The sequence below is a fragment of the Rattus norvegicus genome, chromosome 1 (genome assembly GCF_021556685.1).
Source record: "Rattus norvegicus strain SHRSP/BbbUtx chromosome 1, alternate assembly SHRSP_T2T, whole genome shotgun sequence".
Taxonomy (NCBI): Eukaryota; Metazoa; Chordata; class Mammalia; order Rodentia; family Muridae; genus Rattus; species Rattus norvegicus.
This window is the reverse complement of record NC_141534.1, coordinates 67,301,004-67,318,642: the sequence shown is the minus strand read 5'-3', so window position 1 is coordinate 67,318,642 and position 17,639 is coordinate 67,301,004. Positions and strand designations below refer to the sequence as shown.

Sequence of the window (17,639 nt, the reverse complement as noted above, 5' to 3'; positions counted from 1 at the left end):
TTCTGAAAGTCTTTCTTCGACTGGGATGGTTGACGATATCCTCAATATACCGAGGTGACCGCAGCTCACACAAACACCCCCTCAAAACACAAAGCTCAAAAATAAATGTTATCTTTGAGTTAACTCTTTCTTATCAGATGCTGAAAATGCCGTAGCCACTCCCACGTCGCTCTCCCGGAAGAGATATGCAAGTAATACCATTATACAAGATATGCAATACAGATAGAGGAAAATTTAGGATGGAAAGAGATTTTAAGATAAAATGTATTAATTTTTTGGATTAATTGCACAAAATTGCACAATTGCACAAAATTGTTTTGTCATATGAATCTGACAAAGCCTTGGGTAATTAAGATTCCCCCTCACTGTAAGCTCCTGGCTCCCACTGCGATACAACATCCTTCCCTTTGCCCACTTAAAAATTATGTTGTAGGGAACTAGAAAGACATCTCCATGGTTTACAACACTTGTTCTCTTACAGAGGACTCAGGTTCGATCCCAGTATACACACGGCAACTTACAACCATCCAGAAGCGCAGTTCCTCTGCGTCTGGCACCCTCTTGGAGCCTCTGAGGGCACAGGGCATGCAACTGGTGCACATATCTACATGCAGGAAAAATATTCATACTTACAAAAACAGATAAACCTTTTAAAATTACTTTGTAATTTTTATTACAAATATAAATTTGTTAATGCATTTTCATACTAATATAGCTGATTATAAAAATTTCCAAAATGAACTGTAAATATTTATATTGTGAGCATGTAAGCCGTCCGTGACTTTCAGCAAAGACTTCTGAGTGGTGTGATTGAACATTGCATGTATTTGGGTTGTCATACAATAGTGACAGCTGTTCATTTCAAAATGACCGTCTTTTTCATCTCAAGAAGGGCAGGTAAAAGCTACAGAAAAAAATGGAAACTGGACTTAGTGGTGTGTACCCCTGCACCCAGGAGGCAGAAGCGAGAGGGTATCTCCTGAGTTTGAGGCCAATTTGGACTACATATTGAGTTTCAGGCTAGTTGGGGATACAGGGTGAGATCCTGCCTGAAACTAAAAAAGTAAAAACTGTATAGTCAGAGGAACGCGCTTCAGAAAACAAATACACGGAGTTGAGTCATTCGTAGTTAGAACTGGTCCAAAAATAAAGTTACCATTGACTTTCAAATGGCAATTTCACGGGTAATTTCACGATGTTCTCAGTGTGTTGTTAAAGGACTGATCATCCTAAACGACACTGTTTCCTAGGGCTTCCAGGTTGATTGAAATTGATACTTCTGAGATTGGGGTTTATTTGTGCTTCCTTTGCTCTTTTAAATGAATGCTATTGTCCCCCCCCCCCCCCAAGGTATTTTTTTCTGTATTAACTTGACTATTTCTTATTTACATTTCGATTGTTATTCCCTTTCCCAGTTTCCGGGCCAACATCCCCCTAACCCCTCCCCCTCCCCTTCTAAATGGGTGTTCCCCTCCCCATCCTCCCCCCATTACCGCCCTCCCCACAACAATCACATTCACTGAAGGTTCAGTCTTAGCAGGACCAAGGGCTTCCCCTTCCACTGGTGCTCTTACTAGGCTATTCATTGCTACCTATGAGGTTAGAGCCCAGGGTCAGTCCATGTATAGTCTTTGGGTAGTGGCTTAGTCCCTGGAAACTCTGGTTGGTTGGCATTGTTGTTCATATGGGGTCTCGAGCCCCTTCAAGCTCTTCCAGTTCTTTCTCTGATCCCTTCAATGGGGGTCCCGTTCTCAGTTCAGTGGTTTGCTGCTGGCATTCGTCTATGTATTTGCTGTATTCTGGCTGTGTCTCTCAGGAGAGATCTACATCCGGTTCCTGTCGGCCCGCACTTCTTTGCTTCATCCATCTCGTCTAATTGGGTGGCTGATTATGTATGGGCCCCATGTGGGGCAGGCTCTGAATGGGTGTTCTCACTGTTAGATAGGGCGAGGCACGGCTGACTCAGCGTGGGACTGGCAGGGCTAACAAGTCAGGTTCCACTCTGCTTTCGTTTTTTTCGATTGAGCCAGTTCTTTGGCATCTTACTTGCTCTAAAGAAGGTTTATACATGGCTGTGAATCATTACCTGTGGCGGGCAGATGCGTTCTGCTGCTCCCAATACTCATTTCTTTACGATGATGGTACTGGTCATGTGGCAAGTAAGGCTTGTCAAGGGCTTATACATCCAAAGTATGTGTCTTGAAAAACTCCCGGATTTCAATGTAGAAATCACACTGCAAAAAAGTTCTAGATCCTATTGCTTGAGAAAAAACAAAATCAGGTAGCACAGCTCGTGGTGTGGAAAGCTGTGTGGAGAGGGCGGTCATGTGTTAGATCAAAGTGCGCCAGTCAAGTTTCTTATTGAATGTATCCTTGTGAGCAACCCCACTTAACAGTACCTGGAACAGGGGTTGGGGATTACGTCAGTGGTAGAGCACTTGCCTAGCAAGCGCAAGGCCCTGAGTTCGGTCCCCAGCTCCGGAAAAACAAAACAAAACAAAACAAAACAAAAAACAGTACCTGGAACAGAACCACCCAGTCAAACAAGAATGTAGTAAGTAACATGTCAGTGTATTTTTAACCCAAAGCTTTGGTTATGCAAGGTTGCAATAGATTATGGAAAAAGGAACATATTCATCACACCATTCTTACCTCTATGATTGGTAAGTGCTATTTTCAGGGTTTTGTGTTTGTTTTTTGTTTCGTTTTGTTTTGTTTGTTTGTTTGTTTGTTTGTTCCCTGACAGGATTTCACTATGTATCCCTGGCTGGACTTCAACTCCCAGATATCCACCTGTCTTTGTCTTCCAAGTACTAGGATTAAAGGTGTTTACTTGTAGTGTCTCTCCTGTTAAGCAGGTTTCCTCTAAGATATCAGACAATCTTGCTCGGTTATTTGCTGAGACAGCTTATCTCACCATGGGCAGGCAACTCCGGAAGGGAGGGACTATGGGAGGAAATGTATACTGCATGCTGTAGCTACTCCTACCCCTATCAAAGGTCACTGCCATTTCTTTCCACAGGAAATCTCAAACAGCCATGTGTGTCCGTAGACTCATTCTGGTCTAGCATCCAAGATCAGGCCGCTGTCTTTTTTTCTGTTTTCTGTCTCTTTAAACTGCCTTAGAAATCTAACTTATGGTGCCAAATCTAATGTACAGGGCACAGTCCTGGAGGGACATTCTGTATTATGATTAGTTTTAATGTCTTTTCCTAAGAAAATGATGTCTGAGTCTTTCTCGGAAAATCCTAAAATTAACTTTAAAATCTAACATATGGTGCCAAGTCCAAGGAAGGGAATTTGAACCCACTAATCACCCACAGGCTCCCTGGCTCTCACTTGCTTAAGGATCCTGGGCCGAATGGGCCTACAGGGCCACCATTTCTCTGAGGCCATTTCTTTCCCATCTCTCACTTACCTCAGTATAGCTCTGTCACAGTCTGAGGCCACACTCCATCTCACAGACCACACATGCCACCTAGCGAAAACGCCGGGACAAGGTGAGCATGGAACCTAAGCCAGAGGTGCCTCTGTTACGTTGGCCACGTGCTTATGGGAGCCCCCTTTGTCTTGAGACTCAATGACATCCCAGTTCCAGTTTACAGCCACACCTAGAACTGAATGCCTGCTAAGCCTGAATAGTTTGTCTCTTTACAATGGTTAACTAAGATAGCATAAGACTCTTAACTTATGCCTTTGTTTTTTTCTGTACCACCAAGACATATCCAGGACATATCTTTATAAAAGAGGGGAATAAAAAATCTTGTTAAGCTTTTCAAGTTGTCTGCCCCTGTCTGAAGACACACAGTTAGGAACTCTGGAAGAGAGAGATGTGGAGGAAGTTCGGTGCATGAAACTGAGGAGAGGTAACTGGCTGCATGGCAGACACAGAATAGTAAGTGGGAAACAAGCCTCACTTAAGGCTTAGGAATTACTTCACAAATAAGTCTCTGTGTCATTATTTGGGAACTGGGTCGGACATAGAAAAGCGTGAATGGTTACACGTACGCACAAATTGGTTGTACATATGAGATCACTGGATTTAGTCTTACAGAGATTCAAATGTATTCTGGGTATTGCTAATACTGCAAAGTTATACTGACTGGTTGTGTGTCAATTTGACCCAAGCTCGAGTCATCACAGAGAAAGGATCAGTGGAGGAAATGCCTCCTTGAGATCCAGCTGTAAGGAATTCTCAATTAGTGAGGGAGGGAGGAGGGACAACCCTTTCGGGGTGTGCCATCGCTGGGCTGGTAGTCCTGGGTTCTATAAGAAAGCAAGATGAGAAAGCCAGGGGAAGTAAGCCAATAGCCAGCACCCACCCCTTCATGGCCTCTGTATCAGCTCCTGCCTCCAGGTTCCTGCCCTGCTTGAGTTCCTGTGAACAGCAATGTGGAAGTGTAAGCTCAATAAACCCTTTCTTCCTCAACTTGCTTTTGGTCCTGGTGTTTCATTACAAGAACAGAAACCCTAAGACAGATGACTGTTTGGGGAAATTCGGTATTTTAAAAGGGGGTGGAGGGAATGGGTGTGCCTGATAGGCTCACTTTAAGCAAATTCCCATGTTGGTTGCTGCCATCAGAATGGAAGCAATCATGTGCTTAACTGCCGTGTTTGCTAATGTTATAAAGAAGGTTAAGTGTCATGTGACTTCACTGCTGTCTTAGTTAATGCAACCATATGGCATAAACCAATTTATGGTAGCAACTATAAAACTTCCTAGTCCTACTGATCCATCTGGTTATAATCCTCTCCCTCACCCCCCATTTCTTAAATTAGACTAAGGCCTCCAAGATAGTTTGTTTTATTTTCCCTAGACTTAGGAGAAAATACCAAGCTTCTGAAATATTTTCAATAATAACAGATTTTTTTGTATGATACATTTGTCCAAAAAGTCAAAAATAATATTTAAGAACAAAACCGTGAACAGGGTTTAAGGAAAATAGGGTTTATGGACAACATATGTTTGATGATTAAGGTTTATAAATTCCTAAGGTTTTAAAGGTCTATTCAGGCTAACAGAAACTGACTTAAAGATGGCCATCTAAATACTTATGTCTCTGCTAACTTTGTTAAGCTTTCGCTATTTGGAGAAAATGAGTCATAAAAAAACTGTGATATCTTGTAAAAGGACACCATAAAAGGGTCAGGAAAATGAAGTTCTCAGTCTCTCCATAGACTGTATTTACAGTTTAAAGTTTATTTTTATACTGAAGCATCTTTAATTCAAAAATTATAATTTTAAGCCTCAAACTTAAGAGGGGTAAAATTGTAACAGGGTAAGACAGTGCAAAAGTTCCTCAGTCTTGTATTTTTGCTGAGGCCATTTAAGGTTTTACTAGAATTTGATATCCCTGATAGAAAGTCCCATAAAAAGGAACCCAACTCTATTCTAGGAAGCCAAGGTCAGAATGTCCTAACTAACTTCTGTCAGATTGCTTGCTCACCCTTCCCCAGAGCTGCAGAGCAGGATGCCAGGGTATAGTTTCTGCCTTTAAAACCCCCGGTTTTCTGGGCATTCTGGGCTATATAGGTCCCTGAATACCTGAGTGTAGTTACGGTCAGTTGGAAAGAAGACTTACAACTGGCTAAAAACTCTGAGTGGTCATCTCTGGTAGACTCCTTATAGCAAAATCAAATCCCAATCTTGTAAAAGTTACTAACTTGCTGATTGGTGGTGGCTTATGCCTTTAATCCCAGTACTTGGGAGGCAGAAGCAGGAGAATCTCTGAGTTCTAGGCCAGCCTGGTCTACAGAGTTCCAGGACAGTGAAGACTACATAGAAAAACACTGTCTTAACCACCACCACTCCCCCCATGCCCCCCAAAAGGAAATAGGTGGTTCAGTCATATCCACTGGAATCAGGGGGAATCATGAAGCCAGCACCACTGTTTGATACAATTCCAGCCAAGCTGAGCTGAATGCTACAATCACTGTCTTTCTGTCTTTCACTTTGGGGTTTTGCTCTCTGTGTGTTGCACTCCCGCAGACATTCTGTATTATGATTAGTTTTAATGTCTTTTCCTAAGAAAATGATGTCTGAGTCTTTCTAGGAAAATCCTAAAATTAACTTTATCTGGCCCTATCTGGAGTCTCTCTCTCTCTCTCTCTCTTTTTTTTTTTTTTTTTGGTTCTTTTTTTCGGTGCTGGGGACCGAACCCAGGGCCTTGCGCTTCCTAGGTAAGCGCTCTACCACTGAGCTAAATCCCCAGCCCCTCTCTCTCTCTTTTAAAAAAAAGATTTATTTATTTATTAAGCACACTGTAGCTGTCTTCAGATACACCAGAAAAGGGCATCGGGTCTCATTACAGATGGTTGTGAGCCACCATGTGGTTGCTGGGATTTGAACTCAGGACCTCTGAAAGAGCAGTCAGTGCTCTTAACCTCTGAGCCATCTCTCCAGCCCCTGGAGTCTCCTTTATGCTGTGGAGAATGTTAAACACAGATAAGTTCAGAGCTAGGTGAGGCCATTAAAGACAGGGGGCCATACAGGGTACAGCCCTGGAGGGACAGAAGCCATACAGGGCACAACCCTGGAAGGACAGAACTCAGTAAATATAATAGACTGACTAAAATAAACTTTTCCTGCTTTATATCATAGATGATGAAACGTATAGTAAAAGAAGTTAGGTATTAGTATTTGTTATTCGTAAAAAGGCCCGTTCAGATACTTTCTGTATGTCTGGAGTGATTTCAAAGCCCAAACACTGCCAGCCTAAAAGACAGGCTGTCGGGCTGGAGAGATGGCTCAGTGGTTAAGAGCACTGACTGCTCTTCCAGAGGTCCTGAGTTCAAATCCCAGTAACCACATGGTGGCTCACAACCATCTGTAATGGGATCTGATGCCCTCTTCTGGTGTATCTGAGCAGCTACAGTGTACTTACATATAATACGTCTTTTAAAAAAAAAGCAGGCTGTCATATAATACATGTGTTCGCTCTGGAGGAAACATTCTTTAGGTTCTTTAAGTTGGAGTTATAGGCCTGATAATAAAAATAAAATCTGTTCTATTTGTATTTTCTAATTGTAACTGAACTTGTAGCCCTGAACATACAATATAAAATCAAACATATACTCTGTACTTCATGAATAACCATTAGTCTGTCCTTGTTCTGTGAAATCTGAATAAATAAAGAAGCTCCTGATTGCTTGTCAGCCAGAGCTGGGAGATTCCCCAAATCACCTGTGCCTGACTCACTCCTCCCCGGCTGACTCCTTATCTCCTGTAGGGGGCACTGTTGAAACAGCCAGGAGCAGGACCCTGGCAAGAAACCCTGACTGTGGGGCTTGGGTGGAGTTACTCACTACTGTAATCTGTTAAAGATAACTAAGATGTACAACTTAATGGTCAGTCACCTTATAAATGGTCAAATTCTTTAATGTACTCAGAACTATGTTTATAAGCATGGCAAGTCATTGACAGAGACAATCTTGGCGAGAAAGACCAATTTACATCTCCCATTATACACTCTTCTGCATATGTTAAAATTAAGCCTAAAACAAATAACTCAAAACAAATTTAAAGTGAACTTAAAGGTCAAATAACATTCAAAATCAAATATTCTTTTAAATTTTATTTCTTTTTTTTTTTTTTTTTTTTTTTTTTACACTCCAGATTTTATCCCCCTCTGGGTCTACTCTCTGACTGTTCCACATCCCATACCTCCTCCGGTCTCCACGAGGATGCTCCCCCATCAGACCTCCCCTCTCCTGGGACCTCCAGTCTCGAGAGTTAGGTGCATCTTCTCTGACTGTACGCAGACCTGGCAGTCCTCTGCTGTATATGTGCTGGGGGCCTCATATCAGCTGGTGCATGCTGCCTGGTTGGTGGTCCAGTGTCTGAGAGATCTCAGGGTCCAGGTTGAGACTGCTGGTCCTCCTACAGGGTTGCCCTCCTCCTCAGTTTCCTCCAGCTTCTCCCTAATTCAACCACAGAGGTCAGCAGCTTCTGTCCATTGCTTGGGTGTAAATATCAGCACCTGACTCTTTCAGCTGCTTGTTAGGTCTTTCAGAGGGCAGTCGTGATATGTCCCCTTTTGCAAGCATTCCATAGCCTCAGTAATAGTGTCAGGCCTTGGGGCCTCCCCTTGAGCTGGATCCCACTTTGGGCCTGACACTGGACCTTCTTTTCCTCAGGCTCTTTTCCATTTTTATCCCAGCAGTTCTTTCAGACAGGAACAATTATGGGTCAGAGTTTTGACTGTGGGATGGCAACTCGATCCCTGACTTGATGCCCTGTCTTTCTGCTGGAGGTGGTTCCCTCTCCCCACTGTAGGGCATTTCACCTAAGATTCCTCCCTTTGAGTCCCCAGAGTCTCTCACCTCCCAGGTGTCTGGTACATTCTGGACGCCCCCCCCCCACCCTCTACCTCCCAAGGTCTCCTGTTTCTACTCTTTCTGCTGGCCCTCAGGGCTTCAGTCCTTTTCCCCCACCCAATACCTGATCATGCTCCCCTCTTCCCCTCCCTGTCCCTTCCTACCCAGGTTCTTCCCTCCCTCCCCAGAATTGGATGAATGAGTAAAACAGTTTAAATTTATAATACATTTGCATGGCAAGATGTCCCTGGGCCCCAGTCCCTCTCTTGCTTGAAGCACAGTCCCTCCAGAGTAAGTCGCATTCCAGGACAGGATGCACAGAGAGGGAAGACCTGCCAGAAGCCTACTATTTCTGCCCACAGCTGTGTAGGCCTAACCAGCTCTGGTCGTGTTGGCCAACCCAGGCAAACCTTCTCCTTATCAACAGAAAAGATGAATTGCTGCTCGTGTCTCACATGACAGGGAGATGGATTCTCTTGCCCAATGGAAGACCTCAGAGTCTATATCCACATCCTAAATGTCTAAAACAAGAGAGGGACAAATAGCAAGTGCTCTGCCCTCCAGTCTCCAGTACTGGCATACGAGGCTGCTGTCTGTGAACAGGGGCACATTGTACCTAAGTCCATCACCTGACTCGGATGTGACCTGCATGCTGGTTCAATGGGTCATTCCCTTTACCCTGGCACACCTTAGCAAAAGCTAATTCTAGGCTCAATACCCTGACTAAAAGAGGCTGCCAGATACAATCATCAAACTCACCATTTTGGAAAGTTGTTCAGGATACCCAAGTAGTGTCTTTGGAACTTTGCCAGACAGTCCTATAAAAATGCTTAAGTAGCATCCTCCTTCTCTTTTAAATTATCAACTAGATGCTGAATTTAACTGACCTCCTTTTACACCACTTCCAGGTACTTACATGCAGGAGTCTGATGTAAACTAACAGTTATTATAGTTAAGGTATCCCTCTGCAGAATGCCAGTACATGATCTAGCCATTTGTACAATTACATTTAACTTGGTGACAAGTTTATATTTAACCTTATATTAGCTTTTGTTGATCTTGACATAAAAATTATCTTCATTCACTTTGCCTCTTGATGTTCCCTACACAATTGTACAGCTATTACTTCATGACTTATGTTCTGTATCTTTGCCAGTTTACCATGGCCCTTGGGATGGACCCTCTTCTGAGGCACTCTAATTGCTGCTCCTTGTCCCTTGTTGTGGTAAACAAAAAAAAAAAAAAAAAAAAATCAGGCACCAACCCATGCTCTTGCCGGCACTGGTGGGCAACATGGCATCTGTGGGGTATTTTCATCTTAATCAGCAAACTGTCTCAACCTGACTCACTAAGTTTCTCAATTTCCATCCCATGCTGTTGCCAGCTACTCTCTGGCCCCATCAGCAGCCCCCACTCTTTCGACTCTCTGCTGTGAACTCTGTTCACAGTCCCAGCATCCACTTCCTGTGGTTATTGTCAAAACTCCCAGGAACACGTTAAAATCAAAACACAATAAGCTTGTAATTTATCCATCAGATTCATATCGTAAATTCTCACCCCACAAAATGCGCACACAATAAACACTGAACCAATTAATATTGATATAAACTGCCCAGCTAGGTAAGACAAATTGTCCTCTAAAAATGCATCCCTTATATGATATCCATATCTACCTGTGGCTATTTGAAGCCACACGGGGGTGGGTCATCATTCTTCTTCTCCATCTCCTCTTCTTCTTACCTTTTCACTGCCCGATCACAGGCCTTGCCTTACCTTGTGCCTGTCCTCACTTGCATATAGACAACAATCCACATTTCCCCCTCTCTGTCTAATTAGAAAAGGAACTTTTCTCTCAGATGTAAGCTGAGCACAACTATTACTACTCTGTAATTTATAAAGTATAAGATATACCTAACACCCAGTCCATCATTTTCATCAATTAAAGAGAATACTCTGTTATCTGTTCTAACTTAAGAAAGGCTAAAAATTCATATGTTATGTCTTGGCTAGCTTGTATACTATCTGAAAGCTATCCAATTAAATATGTATTCTCAATGTTAAATAGCCTGGGTAGGCTATGAGACTATAATTAGTCTTCAACACCATCAGAAATCTGAGAACGACCAACACTATCTGAAAATACAGGAAGCCTAACACAGCTTGCAGAACTGAGACAAGCTGTAGAGTCAACTGCCTACCTATACAGTACCCCATCAGCCACACATAAGAGCATCAGTCTTCAGCCTTCCCGCCCAGGATCATCTGACAGGCCTTTGTAATACAGAATTTTTTTTTAAGATAGTTTTTTTTTTCTTTTCTTTTTTTTTTTTGGAGCTGGGGACCGAACCCAGGGCCTTGCACTTGCTAGGCAAGTGCTCTACCACTGAGCTAAATCCCCAACCACAGAATTTTGAAGGACCAATTATTCTAACTTGGTAGAGATTATCAGTTTCCCTAACAGTAATCTCAGGGACATAAATTTGTTATCTGGCCCTTAACTCACATGCTTAATCATCTCAGATCAGTTTATAATAGCAGTTACAGGACTGGGTCTAAGCCTTGTATTCTTAAATGTGTTGTATATGCACAATACCTATATGAAGTAACAATATCAATCTCAATTTTATATCAATACGAAATTCATATGAATGAAAACCCTAAATTTGTATCAAATAAATTCTGTACCAACGTAAGAGATTATAATTTTAATTTAGTAACAAATATAAGGATTTTTACCAAATGAGATTATGGCTGCACAATCAATTCTGGCTAATTTCTTCCTGTTAAATTATGACCATTTCCAAATTCCCATTAGGCTCTGGACACATTCCAGAGCTATATGGATCAGATTTGATAGAGGGAGACTCCTGGAAGAACTAGATTCGAGAGAATAAAACAAAAAAGAAACAGAATTTCATCCTAACCAGTCTGTACACCCTACAGACTGATACAATCCACACAGATATCTTGACGGTACTAAACTTTTGTTTTGAGATTTATATATTACAACATGTACAACTTTAGTGAGTCTCATAGTCAGACGTGCTGAACTGACCTGCTTGAACTCCTGATCTCAGGGGCTTTTGGCCAGATCCAGTCAGGACAAACATCAGAGACTGCATCAATTGTTGGGTGGCCTTCTTAAGGCCATTTTCCCTAGCCCCCTTCAAGATATCTCAACATCCATATTCAGCCTGAAGAAGTTGTGAAGAGTCGTCGACCCAGTGTCCTGGACTTGGGAGGCTGAGGGTGGTTGTTCTGAGTTGTCTTTCTGGGGAATTTAGAAATGGTCAGAATTTAACAGGAAGAGATTAACTGAACAGTTTGCTGATTAAGATGAAAATACCTCGTAGATGCCATGTGGCCCACTGGTGCCGGCAATAGCATGGGTTGGTGCCTGATTTTTTTTTTTTTTAATTTACCATAATAGTCCCCTCATCAATCCTTTGTCAGCTCAAAACAGTTAAACAGAGATTGGTGCCCTCAAAGTCCTGAAAGTAGTTTGGTGACCCCTGAGTCATGAGCCATCCAACTCTTCCCCATCTCTGTCTCCCCGGGGAATGCAGAATGACAATATGATCCATAACAGCCAATCAGGTTAAAGCTCTCCTCCTGCTAAGTGGCCAGAGGACCCCTCTTCCACAGAGCCAGAACTACCCGACTCCAGCAATGGCACTCCTCTACAGCCCTGCCCCCAACCCCCTGCTGTTTTTTATATCCCTTTGTTTGAGATAATGCAGTGTCTCCCTTATAAAACAGGGTTCCTCCAAGATTACAAATAGTCTTATTATCTGCTGAAATGCCTGTCTGAACTTTGGCTGGCAGCTCCAGAAGAGAGGGACTACAGGAAGACATGTAAGCTAGGAGCTACAATCATTCCCACCCCATCATTGGTAGCGGCCATCTTTTTCTGAAGGTACTCACTCTCCCACACTTCTGAGTAGACCCACCACTCACTATATATGCCAATAAACATGGGCCTGTCTATGGAAGATCATACTGCTGTCTCTTTTTCTGTCTTCCATCTCTTTAAGCTGCCTCAGAAGGTGCATGCTAGATAACATGTACCATCCCACATGCTAGTCTTATATGCATGGTAGCCACACTTGAGTAAGAACATTTAGCATTCTGATAAAAATTAGGTTTAACAGAGTTAGTTCCATCAGCATCACCTTGCTTCCAAATTAAAGTCACACCCAGCTTTGGGAAGGGAGACTGCAACTTAGAAAAACACTTAGAATTTTGTCACAGCATTTACCTATGGTATGCCATTTATGGAATAGTTGTCAATAATCCTCACTTCCCGGTTCCACCCCTTTATATGCTACACTTGGGTACTAGATCTATTGGCTTTTCTTTGAGCATGAGATTCAACAAAAGAGCTAAGATTGCTTTGTCATAACCACCTGTGATATTTACCTTCTGTGACATTTTTGGCTCTCCTCACTCTTCTTGCTGTGATAAAGCAAACGGTTTGGTTGTGAGCTACTCAATGATCATGATGGTAAAATGTGGCCACTGGTTAGTGGAGATCTGAGCCTTCTTGTCAAAAGCCTGCAAAAAGCGAGATCCTGCCAGAAGTCACCAGGGGAAAAAAACATGGGTTAAGAAAGAATTCTTATCCTCAGGTTACTTTTCTTTGACTCTGTATCTTTTCCATTAATTGTTCCATATCTCTTACCACAGAGATGAGCAAGCACACTTCTGCAGACTACAAAACATGCCTCTTTGTACCAAGACCCTTAACTTTAAAATAACTTCAGGGGGCTGGAGAGATGGCTCAGTGGTTAAGAGTGCTGACTGCTCTTCCAGAGGTCCTGAGCTCAATTCCCAGCAACCACATGGCGGCTGACAACCATCTCTAATGAGATCTGATGCCCTCTTCTGGTGTATCTAAGAATAGCAAGAGTGTAGTCACATACATAAACTAAAGCCAGTGATAAAGTACCTGTGCCATTATGTTCCTGGTGTTAAGAATGGATAAAGATAATTCATTCTCCCACAGAGCTTCGAGTCAGAGGGTTTTTATACTAAACCAACCAACAGATTAACTTGGATGTTAATTGTGTTTTGAAGTCTGGACTTCAATTCTGTCTTAGTGTTTTATTGCTGTGAAGCGCACCATGATGAAGTAAACTCTTATAAAGGAAAACATTTCATTGAGGCTTGCTTACAGTTTCGGAGGTTTAGTCCATTACCATCATGGCACTGTCACGGCAGACATAGTACTAGAGCAGGAGCTGAGAGTTCATGGTTTTGGGCAGCCGAAGGAGACTGTGTGACGCACTGGGTGTAGCTTGAGGATATAAGACCTCAAAGCCCAACCCACAGTGACACACTTCCAACAACAAGGCCACACGCAAACAGTCCTTATAATGCTGTGCTATTAAAAACATTACAGCAATCTCATGTAAACAGCCTTCTCACCAAATGGGAAAACGTCTGGTAGGGGATGCTACAGGCTGCCACTGGGAATCCTCTCTGTTGAGTGTACCTCAGGACCTAACCTGCATCCCCAGGGAAGTCGTTCTGCTGTGGCAGGCTAGGAGGACTGTACTGTTCCAGAAGATCCTTGAGAGTCTCATGTGAGCTCTGACAAAGCAGGCATGTGTAAACTTGGCAGTGGTGCTGAGACCTCTAAAACCCTGGGGATGAAAAAATTTCAGTTTCCCAGGGAAGAAGCAAGGCTCCATGGGAGCGTCACAGACAATGAGTCTTTAATAAAGGATGGCCCTGACATTTGGCCAAAGGGGAGGAGAAGCCCAGAGCTAAGTCCTGGAATTTCTTCAAGGCATCAACAAAATGATAAAGCTAATATATAAAACTTAGATAGCAACCAATGTGAAGTGTGTTAATGTAACTGTGCTTACCTAGCCAATCATGTTAGAGATTACCTAACTCTTCCAGAAAATTCCCCTAGCTCTGCACAAAAGGAATTTGCTAGCTCCTCTTGGGGGTCACCATTTTGTAACAGTAATTGACCTGCACAGATAGTATTCTTCCTCTTTGCCTTTGCAAACTTGAGCTGGGCTCCTCCTTCAGCGACTCTCACACTTTTACGGTGCCAAAAACTCAACAGTCACCGGAGCCAGAGTCACAAAGCAGCCAGTGTCAAGAGTTCCTTTGTCATTGGAGATAAGCCAAGAATTTGAGATGAAATGTTTTGAGGGCACAGTAGTAAGATCCTGGGGCCAGCACCAAAGTTGGAGTTTATGTGCTGTTCCAGTGGGCACTCCTACTGCTTTATCAGGGCTCGCTGCTTAGGGTTGATTCATCAACATATCACAGCCTGCCTTAAGCTTGCCTCATATAGGAGCTACCTTGAGATGGGCTCCTTAACACATCTCAGAAGCATTACATTATTCCAAGTCACACAAAATGGCTTCGCCTATCCTAACAACTCTGGACATGAAGAGAGGAAGGGAAAACTCTTTAATGATGTTGGTCCGTTGGCTAATGCTCTAGGAAGATTCCCGCCTTGAATAGAATATTTCACAAACATATAAATACCTTAGGCATTTACATTTTACCTATGCTGTCATCCTCAAATCTCAGACCGAGGTTACATTGTGAACAATTTGAATGGAGACAGGAGAACTCAAGTTCAGCCACTTGGGCAGATGGAAAATTTACACGGCTAAGATATTGTCAGGATTATTTCTTAAGTACATTGGTATTGTTCTTTTTCAGATAGTTGTTACCCAGGTCACCTTGCCCACATAGAAGAATTATGATTTTTTTTTAAATAAGATCATAGAGAACATAATGATGGCTGTGAACCTCGGGCTGCCTGTTAGAGCATGTTCTTTGGGGATGGGCCTAACAGCTGGTGATCTTGGTGAACACACATTCTAGCATTGTTAATTTTGTTTATCTCTAACACACCTGGGCAGTGTTCCTTAGCTTTGTGGTGTTCTATTAGTGCTCACTTGGCTAAGTTCTACTTTTTTCTGATTTAATGCTTCCTATTAACGATTGCTTGGTTAAATCAATTCTTACATTGAGTTTCTTCTATATCAGTATGTGCTGATAGTTGAGTCTTTATGAGAGGAAGATTAATGCGTACGGCATTGATTAAGGAATAGTCTGGGGATCAACATGAAAAAATGGGACTGCTCTGATGAGTTCTCAGTGAATACTTCAGCTAACTCTACTTTCCAATCAGAACCTTAGTATACCTTTCCTTAGTATAGTAGACTTATTTCAGCTGAGAGTCTAATTTACTGGAATTTAGCTTTGTGTGTGTGTGGTACTAGGACTCAATGTAGAGCTCCATGCATGCTACCAACCCCTTTACCACTGAGCTACACTCCCAGCTTTCTTCTTTCATTTTGAGACAGTCTCACTAAGTGGTACACAAAGCCCTTGTATTTTCCTCCTTCTGTGAGCTCCCAAGAATCCAGTAGTACGGACTTATGCCACCAGTCCCAGCTGAACTTGCCTGGTTCTCTTTGTTTGTGTCTGTTTTTAAGATTAAGATTCATTTACTATATATGCAGTATTCTGCCTGCATACCAGAAGAGGGCACCAGATCTCATCTAGATGGTTGTGAGCCACCATGTGCTTGCTGGGAATTGAACTCAGGACCTCTGGAAGAGCAGTCTGTTCTTTTAACCTCTCAGCCATCTCTCCAGCCCCTTGCCTATTCTTAAAATGAACTTCAGAGCCCTATCTGTAGATATGTGTGTCGCCCAACAGTAGGAAATTGAGTTCCTCAGTTTTGCTTGTATTAACAATCAGTCTCAGATTTCTGTCTTTTGCGGAGCTGCATTTGAGGTTTAGAAAAGCCTAATTCCTGTGTATCTGTACTTGCTCTTTTCTTTTTTTTCTTTTTTTTTTTTTTTGGTTCTTTTTTTCGGAGCTGGGGACTGAACCCAGGGCCTTGCGCTTCCTAGGCAAGCGCTCTACCACTGAGCTAAATCCCCAACCCCTGCTCTTTTCTTATATATCTCAACAGGCATGTATAAATTATTAAGCCACTTCTTTCCATTGCCGTTCTTAGTTCATTGCTTGTCAATATTTCAAGGACTGAACTGCTATGTTTTAGTAGAGAATGTGTGTTGTCACAGGACAACTTTGTGCAGTCTTTCTCCCGCCACCTTTATGTGGAGCCATCAAGCTCCTAATTCGTTTAGGTTTTACACCTACCATTACAGTTCTTTAAATATTTACCCTAAGCAATCTCTGCCAAGTTTTAGACCAACAATTGGTGAGAGACGAACTAAGAAGTCAGTCAATAGATTTAAGCTGATTGTGTCTACTTATTTCAAACTCATGGCAGCCAATAAACAGTGCACTCATAGCACCCCCAAAAGTCCTTAAATCTTGCAAACTATATTTTTAAAAGCCTAATATTGCTTAGGTAGGAACATTGAAGGGAAAGTCAAACTAGAGTTGGGGAGTTGCACTTGTGCCTGTTTATTTTGCTCTAGCAGTGGGTAGTTCGTATTCTTATCACTAGAAATTTTAAATTAGGGGTTGGGGATTTAGCTCAGTGGTAGAGCGCTTGCCTAGGAAGCGCAAGGCCCTGGGTTCGGTCCCCAGCTCCGAAAAAAAGAACCAAAAAAAAAAAAAAAAAGAAATTTTAAATTAGGGGAGCTGGAGAGATGGCTCAGCGGTTTAAGAGCACTGGTTGCATGGGTTGAGGATTGTGAGCTGCCCCACGATGGTGCTGTAAGAGACTGTGTACTCTGCAAGAGCAGCAAGTGCTCTTAGCCACTGCGCCATCTCTCCACCCCTCTTATAAACTAATTTGTATTAATAACGATTTATATTAACCAAGGCACTCTTTTAGCACGTCACGAAAATTTTAGTAAACCTATGTGCTTATTTATTAAAGTTATTGTTAAATTAGAGGCTTTTTAAATATTATTAAAAAAAACTTTCACAGCTTGACTTTTAGGTTCTTTTCCGGAGACCCACATTTGCTCTGATTTTGTCTATATATTTGATCTAGCTACTTATCTCAAGCGAGACTTGAGCTCAGGGTACTCCAGATAGCTGGACTTCCGGTTCTACCCTCACCCCCCCACCCCCACCCCGCGGTTTCCCAGTGTCCAGCTCCAACTGGAGATTAGTGAAACTCCACTCTAGAACATACCTAAACGCTTAAAGCCCTGCTCCGTGGTTTTAAGACCTTTTGTAGACTGGACACAAGCCAGGGAACATAGCTTGCCAAAAGTGGAAAGTCTGGAGAAACGGACGCCGCGCAGAGAATAAGTATGCGCCTGCGCGCTGGACACCACCTGATTCGTGCAGGGGCCTGGCAATCCCAGCGAGGGGCGGGGCAGCCTGAAGGAAACCAGGGGCAGGAATTGTACCCT

General features: G+C 42.7%; 1 long non-coding RNA gene across 3 annotated transcripts; it reads right to left on the bottom strand.

The window, feature by feature from the left end:
• Nucleotides 1–648: 648 nt before the first annotated feature.
• On the bottom strand, nt 649–17,537 carry LOC102551889 (uncharacterized). Of its 3 annotated transcripts, XR_015649451.1 has the most exons (4): nt 17,417–17,537; nt 12,736–12,887; nt 11,372–11,587; nt 7,560–7,920 (listed from the first exon to the last, which is right to left on the bottom strand). It is a non-coding gene; the product is annotated as an uncharacterized LOC102551889 (long non-coding RNA). The 3 variants fall into 3 exon arrangements; XR_015649452.1 differs by lacking the exons at nt 7,560–7,920; nt 11,372–11,587 and adding an exon at nt 649–904; XR_015649450.1 differs by lacking the exon at nt 11,372–11,587.
• Between the last annotated feature and the right edge of the window lie 102 nt (nt 17,538–17,639).